This window comes from Pelobates fuscus, chromosome 3 (genome assembly GCF_036172605.1).
Source record: "Pelobates fuscus isolate aPelFus1 chromosome 3, aPelFus1.pri, whole genome shotgun sequence".
Taxonomy (NCBI): Eukaryota; Metazoa; Chordata; class Amphibia; order Anura; family Pelobatidae; genus Pelobates; species Pelobates fuscus.
In genome coordinates, this window is record NC_086319.1 from 285133632 (window position 1) to 285149289 (window position 15658).

Here is a 15658-nt window from a genome sequence, read left to right on the forward strand (position 1 = left end):
ACAAACTCATTGACTATTTATACACAGACACTAGTTGCAATTTAAAAAGCGACAGGTATGGGGATTAACATTTAATTGCCATTTCAACCTGTGTGTGTGTCACCTTATCTGTCTGTAACAAGGCCAAGGTTATGTAAAGTTTTGATCAGGGCCATTTGGGTGATTTCTGTTATCACTAGAATTTAAAAAGGAGCCAAACAACTATGTCATGATAAATGGCTTCATATAATCATTATCCTTCAATAAAATAATTTTTTTTGCATGGTCAGTCATATTTTAAAAATCAATGCCAACATTTCGCAATTTCTGCCAGAGTATGCAAACTTTTACAATCAATTATATGATGTTGGCACTCTATACTGGGATTGGTGCAGGTATTGAGGTTATCCTCTCGTGCATAACCCCTAAACGTATAATCAAATAATAAAAAATATACTGCACTCAAGTAAATGCAATAAATGTGTATTTAGATTTTGTTCAAAGGAATATCAAAACTATTTATATAAAGCCCATAAATCACCTGATCCTATGCCTATATAGCAAGGTATACAAGAACCACTGTTCGTAAATAAGCCCATACATACACTCCCTGATATATGTAAGTAAAACTGTATGCACAAACACTCAAGGGATAACAGAAGAAGAAAAAAATAATAATTTTTTTAAAGTATCAATATTCAGTCCACTGATTAGAGTGTATATGTGTAATCCATGTAGAAAATTATGGCAAGAAAAAACTGTATACAGTAAAAAAAAATACAAAATAAATAAAAGACAATAATCAGCCAATAGTATATATAGCTGACAAGGTTGGATCTCACCCCTCTATATGATGAATCAGTCCTGATCTAAGGAGTGAGTTCATAGAAGATGGCCATTGTAGGTAGTAGTTGGTAAGTAGGTGATTGTTGTAATCCAGCAGCTGTACTGGGCTCAGGCCACAACCTACAGCCCGATGGTCACCTGTACCTGCATCCTTGCCTGAGCCCAGTACAGATGCTGGATGTCCACAGCCAATAGCCCGACTGTCATCTGTACCTGCATCCTTGCCTGAGCCCAGTACAGCTGTTGGATTACAACAATCACCTACTTACCAACTGACTTATTTTTGCCTTTTATTTTTTATTTTTCTACTGTATACATTTTTTTTCTTCTACTTTTTTTGCCATCATCTTCTACATGGATTACTCACATACACTCTAACTAGTGGACTGAATATTGGTACTTTTTTATTTATTCATTTTCATATTTTTTCTTCTGTTATCCTATGAGTGTTTGTGCATACATTGCTACTTACATATATCAGGGGGTGGATGCACTGGGATTATCTTTTGTCGGTATTTATATGTTGTATGTGTATAGGTTTATTTCCGCACAGCGGTTCTTGTATATAGGTGAAAGGATGCTCATATAGGGACTGTCTGTGTTTATTGCAAACAATTACAGATTGGAGTTATGAAGACAAACTAAGTACATATAAATAAAGGATGTTGACCAGAACATAACAGTCATATTCAAAATATTGTAACACCATATCAAAAATGTAATAAATAATTAGACAGAGTGAAAGTAAATTACCTCCAGTTATTTAATTGTGCATAGGGAGTTGGAATAGTGCACTAGTAACTTTTTATTTATTTATATATATAAATATTGGGGCTGATGTGTACTATAGTCATTGCTGCCGCCCAAGAGTAGTGGGAGTTTGAGGGCAGTGCTTAATTGTGCAGGTTTATACCAGAAGGCTGCTGAGCATTATGCTCACCTCCAGGCTGGCCGTAGTGGACAGGGTGTTTCATATTCCGAGTGCAAGCAAAGGTTTTCCACAGAGTGGCAAAATTATATCCATAAATCACACATAAGAATCGGACTCTGTGTGTTAGGCATTGGGACAGCCACCATATTCAGAACCGGATGCCCTTGTCCCGGGTCAGGAGGCTTCACACACCTGGGACATGTCAAAAATAATCAATTTTAGCCATCCAAAGCTCCCATAACAGACTTGGGCTACTCTTCAGCACTAGTCATCTCCTGTAGCTAAAAGCGAGTGGATCAAAATGTGTTAGGCACCTGAGGTCTGGGGGAGAACGCATAGAAACATGGCGGCAGAAATGTGTTTGCTTTTCTTTGAATTTCCCTATGATTGCAAGTTTTTGAGTTTTATTTATTTAATGTGGGGCACCCTAAAATACACAATCGCTTTAGGCTTTACTTCTCCTGGCAGTAGAGGGTCTTTAAATAACTAGGTCCTGGCTAAACATCCAAATTGAGGTTCTGTTAGACCCAATTCTAATGTTATCACTCTAAAATTGGCACCAAGCTATTTCTTGTGTAGACATACATGTTATTCACCATATGTCACTTTATGAAGAACGCAGGCTAAAGAGTGCCGCAGGGAGGGAGGTGTTTTAATACTGTGACCACTAGACAGGCCGCCCAATATGAGTCCGTAATACACATTCCTCCTTATAACCACAACCTACCTCCCCCACCCCCAGCTCTTGGTTATAGAGCACTTTAATCAGCATACTTATTAGCAGATGAGTTTAATACTCTCAGAAGTCCTGTATAGCATTTCAGTAAACTGACTTACTATTGCCATATAATTATAAATGTGTTTTATCGTATGTTTTTCTGTTTTTTTTCCCTCACATATAAAAGGGCACTATATCTCTATTACTCATGTAACAAGCATGCTTTGGCTATAGTGTTTGCAACTACATTACCACTGCTGCTTTAATTTTTATGCCCACAAAAAAAAAAAGAAAACATAACTTGTATAATATGCATCACATAACGTGTCAACAAATTCTGCAATACCTAACACTTAGGAGTTTGGAATTGGAAGGGGAAAATTTGATACAAATACACAAACTGATACAATGACTTGTGGTTGAGATAAGCCAGCGTGTTTTAGGCTCGCATCATCGATGCTCTCCTAACTGCCAAAATGGAGGTAATTCCATCTAATGCAAATGTTTTTTTTTTTTTTTTTTTTATCAGTGTCAGAATGTAACATGCATTGTGATTGTATCTGCAGACATAAATAAATATTTAAATGAAATCTATAACGCTGGATGTATCTAAATTAATTTGGCTCTATGTACCAGCTAATCATACTGCTGTACTTTCGTTTTGCAATAAAAGAAAAACAATTATGGAATATTATCTGTGGTTTTATAAATGCATTACTGCCGGAAAAGAAGAAAAGAAGCAAACCTTTAAAGAATATTAGACAGAGGACATGTACCATCTGGATCTGCACTCTTTGCTTTAGCATCAATTAGCCACAGCTATTTACCTGACAACTGCAGAGTCTGAAGGAGAGAGGACATCTTATCTATTGTTGGGCATGGGGGGGGGGGGGGGGGGAGTACATCCTCAGAAGGTCACAGACAGGGCCGGATTAATATAGGGGCTGATGGAGCTGCAGCTCCAGGCCCATGCCCATGGAATAGGCCAGTTGATTGAAAAACAAAACAAAAACAAAAAAAAGTATATATACTCAATTTCACATGCTGTTGTGCAAATGGGATAGACAACAGGTGGAAATTTCAGGCAATTAGCAAGACACCCCCAATAAAGAATTGGTTCTGCAGGTGGTGACCACAAACCACTGCTCAGTTCCTATGCTTCCTGGCTGATGTTTTGGTCATTTTTGAATGCTGGCGGTGCTTTCACTCTAGTGGTAGCATGAGATGGAGTCTACAACCCACACAAGTGGCTCAGGTAGTGCAGCTCATCCAGGATGGCACATTAATGCGAGCTGTGGCAAGAAGGTTTGCTGTGTCTGTCAGCATAGTGTCCAGAGCATGGAGGCGCTACCAGGAGACAGGCCAGTACATCAGCAGACGTGGAGGAGGCCGTAGGAGGGCAACAACCCAGCAGCAGGACCGCTACCTCCGCCTTTGTGCAAGGAGGAACAGGAGGAGCACTGTCAGAGCCCTGCAAAATGACCTCCAGCAGGCCACAAATGTGCATGTGTCTGCTCAAACGGTCAGAAACAGACTCTATGAGGGCCCAACGTCCACATGTGGGGGTTGTGCTTACAGCCCAACACCGTGCAGGACGTTTGGCATTTGAGAACACCAAGATTGGCAATTTCGCCACCGGCGCCCTGTGCTCTTCACAGATGAAAGCAGGTTCACACTGAGCACATGTGACAGACGTGACAGAGTCTGGAGACGCCGTGGAGAATGTTCTGCTGCCTGCAACATCCTCCAGCATGACCGGTTTTGCAGTGGGTCAGTAATGGTGTGGGGTGGCATTTCTTTGGGGGTCCGCACAGCCCTCCATGTGCTCGCCAGAAGTAGCCCGACTGCCATTAGGTACCGAGATGAGATCCTCAGACCCCTTGTGAGACCATATGCTGGTGCGGTTGGCCCTGGGTTCCTCCTAATGCAAGACAATGCTAGACCTCATGTGGCTGGAGTGTGTCAGCAGTTCCTGCAAGACGAAGGCATTGATGCTATGGACTGTCCCGCCCGTTCCCCAGACCTGAATCCAATTGAGCACATCTGGGACATCATGTCTCGCTCCATCCACCAACGTCACGTTGCACCACAGACTGTCCAGGAGTTGGCAGATGCTTTAGTCCAGGTCTGGGAGGAGATCCCTCAGGAGACCATACACCACCTCATCAGGAGCATGCACAGGCGTTGTAGGGAGGTCATACACACTACTGAGCCTCATTTTGATTTGTTTTAAGGACATTACATCAAAGTTATATCAACCTGTAGTGTGTTTTTCACTTTAATTTTGAGTGTGACTCCAAATCCAGACCTCCATGGGTTGAAAAATTTGATTTCAATTTTTACATTTTTGTGTGATTTTGTTGTCAGCACATTCAACTATGTAAAGAACAAAGTATTTCAGAAGAATATTTAATTCATTCAGATTTCGGATGTGTTATTTTTGTGTTCCCTTTATTTTTTTGAGCAGTGTATTTATAATAAATGCTTAACATTAGAATATTTATAATAAATGCTTCTTGCACATAAATACAATTCAGCTGACACAATTATAGCAAACATTATACAGAGAGGATGATAGATGTCATGTCACCGATATAATTTGCAAAAGGATCTCTTTGCCCAATAAATGGTGAGATATACATTAATGCTTCTTAAAAACAAAAAAAAAATTCTCTTGATATGATGTGATATGTCCACACCACACAGGAGAAACAAACAACCCAATTCAGCAGACACCAATGGCAAATATTATATGGAGAAATGTCACCCATAGATTTTTCAAAAGGAACTCTTTGCCCAATAAATAATGACATATATATTAATGCTTCCTAAACACACAGACGCACATTCTAAATGAGAGGCACACAATCTCACTGATTTGAAACACACACACACACACACACACACACTGACAGACACACACAAACTCACACACTCACTGACAGAAACATTCACTGACAGACACACTCTCAATGACAAACACACAATCTCACTGATTTGATACACACACTGACAGAAACACAGACACACACTCTAAATGACAGACACACAATCTCACGCTCACTGACAGACATACTCACACACAAACACACACACTCACACAGTAATTTTATTTCTAGTAATTTTATTTTTTAGGTACATCCAACCTCCCTACCTTGTGGGGATCTTCTCCCTGGGGTTCAGTAGGGATCTTCTCCCTGGGGTCCAGTTGGGTTTTTCTTCCTGGGGTCAGTGGGGGATGGGCCTTCCATTTCCTCTCTGTTTGCTTGCGTGCCCTCTGTAGTGATGCCAGGGCCAAAGTGACGGCATATTCCTGCTCCCGGCATCACCAAAGCCATCGCGCGAGGGAGCAGACAGGAACTGAAAACACGTCAGTACTCCTTGGCTGCCCCCACTGCTTGCTTCCTCTCCCCTGGCCTAGTGTCGGCAGAGTAGGTTCCTGCTATATGGGATAAGCAGGTGCCTACTCTGCCTTGCCAGGTCCTCATAGAAACATAAGAACCATTTGGCCCATCTAGATTGCCTAATTTTCTAAATACTTTCATTAGTCCCTGGCCTTATCTTCTAGCTAGGATAGCCTTATCCCTATCCCACGCATGCTTAAACTCCTTCACTGTCGTAACCTCTACCACTACAGCTGGAAGGCTATTCCATGCATCCCTCTCAGTAGAGTAATACTTCCTGATATTATTTTTAAATCTTTGCCCCTCTAATTTAAGATTATGTCCTCTTGTTGTGGTAGTTTTTCTTCTTTGAAATATAGTCTCCTCCTTTACTGTGTTGATTCCCTGTATATATTTAAATGTTTCTATCATATCCTCCCTGTCTTGTCTGTCCTCCAAGCTATACATGTTAAGTTCCTTTAACCTTTCCTGGTAAGTTTTATCCTGCAATCCATGAACCAGTTTAGTATCCCTTCGCTGAACTCTCTCTAAAGTATCAATATCCTACTGAAGATACGGTCTCCAGTACCGTGTACAATACTCCAACTGAGATCTCACCAGTGTTCTGTACAATGGCATGACCACTTCCCTCTATCTACTGCTAATACCTCTCCCTATACAACCAAGCATTCTGCTAGCATTTCCTGCTGCTCTATTACATTGTCTGCCTGCCTTTAAGTCATCAGAAATAATCACCCCTAAATCCCTTTCCTCAGATGTTGAGGTTAGGACTCTATCAAATATTCTGTACTCTGCCCTTGGGTTTTTACGTCCAAGATGCATTATCTTGCACTTATCCACATTAAATGTCAGTTGCCACAACTCTGACCATTTTTCTAGTTTACCTAAATAATTTGCCATTTTGCTTATTCCTACTGGAACATCAACCCTGTTACATATCTTCATATCATCAGCAAAAAGACACACCTTACCATCAATACCTTCTGCAATATCACTAATAAAAACATTAAAGAGAATGGGTCCAAGTACAGATCCCCGAGGTACCCCACTGGAGACAAGACCATGCCTTAAATATACTCCATTGATTACAACCCTCTGGTTTCTGTCACTCAGCCACTGCCTTACCCATTCAACAATATTGGAATAGCACTTCCCCCTAACTTGTGCTGGCGCTGCGAAGGGCTGTGCGCAAACCAAACCCTTGTGTGCTCTCCTTCCTTGAAAATGGATGTGCATGCACACAAGTGAACACCGTAGAGGGAACAGTGGCTATGACACCACTCCATAATTCACTATTTCAACTATTGCAAGGCTTATCTTTTCTACTTCTATTTGTGGAAAGAGTTTATCCACAAATTAGGTAAATTATAATTTTGCTTACAATAATAATTGCCATCTTAATGGCTATTGGTCAGTTATTAACAGTTGTGAAGTAATCACAGTCTGACTGTTCTGATACTTTTCAAGTTATCAAGTTTGTGTCACTTTACCCCGCTCCCTCTAGCATGTAAACTCATTGAGCAGGGCCTCTACCTCTCTGTTCCTGTGTGTCCAACTCGTCTGGTTACAAATACTTGTCTGTTAGTCTACCCATTGTACAGGTTACAGAACTTGATGGTGCTTGAAGAAATAAAAATAATAATCAATGCTTTACATTTCTAGACATTGCTTTTCTAGCATTATTCATATCTACTTGTTCACTCAGTTTATGTGTGTGGGGGGCAATGTGTGTATGGGGAGGGCAGTGTATGTGTGTGTGTGGCAATGTGTGTATGGGGGCAATCCGAAATTCGAGACTTCGGCAATCCAAAATTTGGGACTTCGACAATTCGGAACTTCGGGACTCCAGCACTTCGGTTCGGTTTGGCACTTCGGAACTTCGGCATTTCGACAGTTTCGAACTTCGGTACTTCGGAACTTTGGCATTTCGGGACTTTGGCACTTCAGGACTTCGGCACTTTGGGACTTTGGATGTTCTCTTGCAGCCGCTTAGTAGATAACTCCCTAATTCCCACGGTATCAGGGAGCTATCTACCAAAAGGCTGAAAGACCTAAATTGGTGTTTCAGCCAAACTTACTAATACTAAGTAAAATGTACTTAGTATTAGTCAATTATGCCCCTACTCGCTATACCGCGAGTAGGGGCATGTCTATTAAACCTCTGGCTGCTCACTGTAAAAAAACAAACAAACATCCCTTCCAAGCCCCCACAGGCTGCTCACTGTTTACTAAACTTGCCCCTACTCGCGGTATATCGAGTAACGGCAGAATTGACTAATACAAAGTAATCTTTAGGGGCGGGGCTTAGCAGCCGAGGCAGACGGTCGCACTATTCCGGAGCTCCGTGATCCAAACGAGAGAAAACGGACAAAAACCCGACAAATCGGCACCCGAACCACGGCAAAAGTCATAGACCTACACCCCAACGATATGGGTCGCAAAACCGGCAAGAAACTCCCGGGGAAAAACAACCCGGGACTGACTATAGGGGACATGTGGCGGCAGGCCCGAGGCGCAAACGAAGCAAACATGGCGGCGCTCCACGGAGGCTGCTCAGACTTCTCCGACGATCTCTCAGGTGAGGAATACCTACCAGCACACACAGCCGGACGGCCCTCACCACCGACCAATGCCTCTCCAGACCCCACTCCAGTGACTGTAGCGATCCTCAAACAAATGCTGGCTGACCACCACGATGACATACACAAGGAAATCAGTGCACTGAGGGGGGATCTAAAAGGGGTGTCTAGCCGCCTGACTACACTAGAGAACCGAACCGAAACGAACACCGAGGACATACGGGGGCTCAAACACGCGGTGCATGAACTGCGCTTGCAACAACGCTCTCACGACGACCGCATGGCCGACATCGAGGATGTCAGGCGCCGAAATAACCTTAAACTCAGGGGGCTCCCAGAGAACATCACAGACGCAGGCCTTCCACAGATAATCAAACGCCTGCTCGCCTTGATCCTGCCACCTGCGCTAGCTGAGCACATCCACCCAGAACACTGCTTCAGAATCCCCAAGTCACCAAAGGCCCCCACTGGGTCCACTAGAGACATCATAATAGTTCTCCGAAAATACTCCGACAAAATGGCGATACTTGATGCCCTGCGGGGCAAGACGCCTCCACAGTTTGAAGGCAGGACCCTAAACTTTTACGCAGACCTCTCCAGCGGCACCTTAGCTTGGAGAGGGTCCCTCCAGCCACTCACCACCCTACTCCGCCAAAAAGGCCTCAACTACCACTGGCGACCAGCTCACACACTCACGGTCCACCAGGGCCCTGACTCACACCAGATAAGGGACTTATGCGATGCAGCTCCACTTCTATTGTCCTTGGGCCTCACCCTGGACTCCATCCAATCAAAGGCCCAGAAGAGCCAAGCATCCCCGCAACACAGCTGGGACCCATCCAAGACCATCCCGTTCATCCCGCAGGGCCTCACGCCGGACCCATACGCCACCGTCACCACCTGAACAGCGATGGGCGACCACAGGGACTTTCGGTCCCGAGGACAAGCACACATAGGACACAGGACTTTTACCCTGGACTTTTCCTGGAAACCAACACCCACACATTAGGACCCTACCCAAGGTTGGCATCAATGGTGCCGGGACCTTTGGACAGAGCATCACCAAACCCGTGTCATGCTGGCTTGGTCACCAACCCTGCTGGACCCTAATCACATGGCCCCGGCACTGCATATCTTCACGCTGTCCCAAACGAACTCGTTTCTTTTCCCTTTTCTTTTGTTAAGCATGCCACACTTCGAAAACTGTGACCACCCATAGTCCTAAGACCCCAAGCCGGATTGTTGAAAGCTATATGTATAACCTATCTGTTAGCATTGCTTAGCCAGGCCTCACATAATGGGTTCCTAATTGTTATATTTTTGGTATTCTTTCGATCTTTCCCACTTATAGGCATACTTCTGAGGACATACCTGCCTATTTAAAAGGCATCCTCTCTACTGCATTAGATGTACCCAGCAATGATGGGCAAAATAGGTCAACCACTAGTTTATGCCCTGTTAGCCCCCCTTGCGCCCACACCTATCCCAAGACCCAGTGACTGCTCTGCCAAAATATTGCTCACAGTTCAGTGTGTTGCTTTGAATTATTATGTACCTCTATAACCGACTAGTAAAGGTCAAAGCATACAGAATGTCCTGGATATACGCATTGGCGAGGATTAATATGTTTTTATACTGTTTATTATGGGGAACCTGAAGCTACGCAAGTTTAAGTTTAAGCCAGTTTAACTCCTAACCTCCTCTCAAACTAATAACCAGTCCTAGTTAGTGGGACAATTTAAACATGACCAAGAATTAGCGATAACGCTGCGGATATATCTTTATAGTTAACAGCACGTACACCACACCTTAAACACAAAAGCGTTCATCTACATCCAGTGGCGTACATACCAGGGTCGCAGGGGTCGCGGCTGCGACCGGGCCCGGCCCACCAGGGGGCCCGGCCGCCCCTGCGACCCTGTATGTACCCACAGGGCCAGCCTCTTCTCCTGGGGGCCCCAGGAGCCGGCCACCTCAGGGCCCCCCGAGGCTGGCCCTGCTGTCACCCCACGGCCGGTCAGGCTGGCGCGCGAGCACTCTCCCCTAAGTGCTCCCTCTTCAGCTCCCTCGCGCACCGCACTGATACCAGAGCCGGAAGATGACGTCATCTTCCGGCGCCGGCATCCCTACGCGGCGCGCGAGGGAGCTGAAGAGGAAGCACTCAGGGGAGAGTGCTCCCTCGCGCGCCAGCCTGACCGGCCCCCCAGGAGCCCAGCAGCACCACTGGACCCCAGGGAATCCCCTCAGCACTCCAAAAGGTAAGGAGGCTGGGGGGATTCATAAAAAAAAACTATTGTGTGTGTAAGTGTGTGTGAGTGTTAGTGTGTGTGTGTGTGAGTGAGTGTTGGTGTGTGTGTGTGAGTGAGTTAGTGTGTGTGTGTGAGTGAGTTAGTGTGTGTGTGTGTGTGTGAGTGAGTGTTAGTGTGTGTGTGAGTGAGTTAGTGTGTGTGTGTGTGTGTGTGTGTGTGAGTGTTAGAGTGTGTGTGTGTGAGTGTTAGAGTGTGTGAGTGAGTGTTAGAGTGTGTGAGTGAGTGTTAGTGTGTGTGTTAGTGTGTGTGTGTGAGTGTTAGTGTATGTGTGTGTGAGTGTTAGTGTGTGTGTGAGTGAGTGTAAGTGTGTGTGTGAGTGAGTGTTAGTGTGTGTGTCTGAGTGTTAGTGTGTGTGTGTGTCTGCTAGTGAGTGTCAGTGAGTGTGTCTGTTGAGTGTGTGTCTGCTAGTGAGTGTCAGTGAGTGTGTTACTGTGTGTGTCTGTTACTGAGTGTGTTTGTGTGTGTGTGTTAGTAAGTCTGTTTGATGTCTGTTAGTGAATGTGTTTGTCAGTGAGAGTGTATGTTTTGTAAGTGAGTGTGTATGTATGTCTGCCGCTGAATGTGTCTCTGTACGTAAGTGTGTGTGTCTGTTAGCTAGTGTCTATGCGTTTGTTCGTGAGAGTGTGTGTGTGTGTGTCTTCAGCACTTACCTTTCTCCAGCGCCGGACTCCCATGGCGCTGGGGATCCCTCTGCCTCTCAGCTCTGAATGCGCGGCAAGAGCCGCGCACGCATTCAAACCGCCCATAGGAAAGCATTACTCAATGCTTTCCTATGGACGTTCAGTGTCTTAGAATCGCAGAAGCGCCTCTAGCGGCTGTCAGTGGGACAGCCACTAGAGGCTGGATTAACCCTCAGTGAAACATAGCAGTTTCTCTGAAACTGCTATGCTTTCAGCTGCAGGGTTAAAACTAGAGGGACCTGACACCCAGACCACTTCATTGAGCTGATGTGATCTGGGTGTCTGTAGTGGTCCTTTAAGTGTGTGTGCATCTGCATGCACTTGCGTACATACCGCGGTCGCAGGGGTCGCAGCCCTGCAACCCCTGCGACCAGGTGCCCGCCGCCATGTGTTGCTGCCCCGGCCCGCGGGAGGGGGGGGGGGGCACAGATAAATTTTTGCACCGGGGCCCCATGGGTCATGTGTACGCCACTGTCTACATCTATAACTACGCAACTCTATTCACCTATAATAGAATTCATGTGGTCAGACGTTATTATATAGCCTTTTGTTTTTATAGCCTGGAGACTATAGAAGCATGCTGCCGGACGCTATTGTATAACCACTTGTTTAGAATGCACCTACCATGTTAAGAATAATGCACAGACCAGCCATGTTTTAATCATGGGTGCCTCAATGGGACGGTGAAATACCACAGGCTGGCGCTGATGATATAAGCAATTATTATAGGCGACTGTTATATGCCTTGTCGTAAGGATAGGCTTCCTGAGTACACACATTACAGCTACTAAAGCGACTACAGCAACGAGCCAACTGGAATGTACCTACATGTTTGGATTTAATTACTTTTCATAACTAGTCTAGCAATAACAAGCGCAGACGGTTTTTCATTTGTTTTACATTTGTTTAATTAATTTAACTCCTGATGATTCAATCGCTTAGTGAAAACTACCTTTATAACTGTTAGTTTATGCGTGCTATTAACCTATTGAAAAGCTTGCTTAATATAAAATATAAAATGAGGCTGTCATTCGAAGGAGATGTACTACTGTGTTAAAGCGATCCTTCTCTGTACAAATATTGTGCATCCCCTCTTCTTTATTCTGTACCCCATTTAACTCCTGCCTCAATAAAAGAAAGATTGACAAAAAAAAAAGTAATCTTTACTTAGCAAATTTGTCCTTTAGGTCAATCTAGGTCTTTCAGACTTTTAGTAGATAACTCCCTAATATTGTGGGAATTAGGGAGTTATCCACCTATTCATTCCTGTCATTCCATTGACTGGCTAAGTAACTTACATCTCATATAAATGTGTTACTTGATTTTTGTAAGTGTTGCAAATAGAGATGAGCGGACACCTGGATGTTCGGGTTCGCCGGGTTCGTCCAAACTTCAGCAAAAAGTTCGAGTTTGGAATCGAACTTGACCCCGAACCCGAACCCCATTGAAGTCAATGGGGACCCGAACTTTTGGGCACTAAAATGGCTATTAAAAAGTCCTGGAAAGGTCTAGAGGGCTGCAAAAGGAAGTAAAATGGGGGTAAGAGTAGGACAAGTGCCCTGCAAACAATTGGGGTAGCCCCCAAAATATTGGGACATATAAAAAAAGAAAACAAAGAATAAGTGCACTTGAGTATAACAATGGCTGGGTGAAACCAGTATAAATGTCTATTCTGCACAAGGTACAGACAAGTCTGGTGGGATCCATGCCTGATTCATTTTAATAAACGTGAGCTTGTCCATGTTGGCTGTGGACAGGCAGCTGCGCTTGCCTGTGATAACGCCCCCTGCCGTGCTAAACACATGTTCAGGCAATACTGGCTGCAGGGCAGGCCAGCACCTCCAAGGCATAAAGGGCAAGCTCAGGCCATGTGCCCAATTTGGAGACCCAGAAGTTGAATGGGGCAGACCCATCAGTCAGTACGTGTAGGCGTGTGCACATGCACTGTTCCACCATGTTGCTGAAATGCTGCCTCCTGCTAAGACGTTCCATATCAGCTGGTCGGTGCCGGTTGTTGTGGCGTGCTGACAAAGCTTTTCCACATTTCGGCAATGCTAACCGTGCCTTCTGAGGTGCTGGCGACCTCTTCCTCCTCCTCTGCCTTCGCTTTGTGCTTCCACTGAGCCCCCGGTGTCAGTTGGGTATGCCCTCAGCAGCGCGTCTACCAGCGTGCGCTTGTAGTCAAGCATCTTCCGATCACGCTCCAGTGAGGAAATTAAGGACGGCACGTTGTCCTTGTAACGGGGATCCAGCAGGCTGTCCACCCAGCACAAGTTAGAATGTGGGCAACTCAGCAGTTGTTGCCCAGGCACTTTGGTGACTCTAGATAACCTCGGGACGATCGCACGTCCCTGTGATGGCGACGACGCATTTGGATGTCTGCCCTATCAACTTTCTATGGTACTTTCTGCGCCTACCATGGTGACCACGGGTAACGGGGAATCAGGGTTTGATTCCGGAGAGGTAGCCTGAGAATATGTTACCACATCCAAGGAAGGCAGCAGGGGCACAAATTACCCACTCCCGAAGCGGGGAGGTAGTGACGATAAATAACAATACAGGACTCTTTCGAGGCCCTGTAATTGGAATGAGTACACTTTAAATTCTTTAACGAGGATCTATTGGAGGGCAAGTCTGGTGCAGAGCGACTGACCAGTGCGTGCTACAGCTGAAACTCCACTATCGCCTGCTGCTGCTCGCACAGTCTCTCCAGCATGTGTAAGGTGGAGTTCCACCTTGTGGGCACGTCGCATATGAGGCGGTGAGCGGGAAGCCCGAAGTTACGCTGCAGCGCAGACAGGTGAGCAGCAGCAGGGTGAGAACGCTGAAAGCGCACACAGACGGCCCGCACTTTCTGCAGCAGCTCTGATATATCTGGGTAGTTTTTCAGGAATTTCTGCACCACCAAATTCAGCACATCCGCCAGGCAAGGGATGTGCGTCAAACCGGCTAAGCCCAGAGCTGCTACGAGATTTCGCCCATTATCGCACACCACCAGGCCGGGCTTGAGGCTCAGTGGCAACAACCACTCATCGATCTGTTGTTCCATGCCCGTCCACAGCTGCTGCGCAGTGTGTTTTTTTCCCCCCAAACATATGAGTTTTAAAACAGCCTGCTGTCGTTTCTCCCTGGCTGTGCTGAAGCTGGTGATGAAGGTGTTACGCTGACCGGATGAGGAGGTGGTAGAGGAGGAGTAAGCTGAGTATGAGGAGGAGGCAACAGGAGGCAAAGAGAAATGCCCTGCAATCCTTGGTGGCGGAAGGACATGCGCCAAACTGTTATTCGCCTCAGGCCCAGCCGCCACTACATTTGCCCAGTGTGCAGTTAGGGAGATATAGCGTCCCTGCCTGTGCTTACTGGTCCACGTATCAGTGGTTATGTGGACCTTACCACAGATGGCGTTGAGCAGTGCACACCTGATTTTGTCCGCCAATTGGTTGTGCAGGGAAGGGATGGCTCGCCTGGAAAAGTAGTGGCGGCTGGGAACTACGTACTGTGGGACAGCCACCGCCATCAGGTTTTTAAAACTGTCCGTCTCCCCCAGATGGAATGACAGCATTTCAAGGCCAGGAATTTTGGAATGCTGGCATTCAGGGCCAGGGATCGCGGGTGGGTAGGGGGGGGGTGCTTCCTCTTTCTCTCCAGTGATTATTTTTATTTTTATTGGACTGCAAGAAATGCACCGCAGACTGCAAATGTTCTATTTAGCACAAAAAAGTGTGATTTTTTTAAACCAACAATGTAACAGTAGTATTTAAGGGTTTTATTGGACTGCAAGAAATGCACCGCAGGCCGCAAATGTTCTATTTAGCACAAAAAAGTGTGATTTTTTTAAACCAACAATGTAACAGTAGTATTTAAGGGTTTTATTGGACTGCAAGAAATGCACCGCAACCTCTAATATTTTAGCATGTTACCAACCGGATCTTATGATCCATAGCCTGTATTTTCTAACTAAAGTTTTAACAACAAAAATTTAAAAAATGAGGCATCGCAATTCAGGAAATGTAATTTAATTTTGCTGTACCGACTCTATACTGTAATTCATTTGAACATTTCCCCCAATTTCTCTTCTGTACCCCATCTTATATGCCTCTAATAAAAGAAAGATTGACAAGAAATGCACCGCAAGCCGCAAATGTAGTATTTAGCACCCAAAAAATTTGAATTTTTCAAAATGCGATGTAACCACAGTATTTGACGGTTCTATTT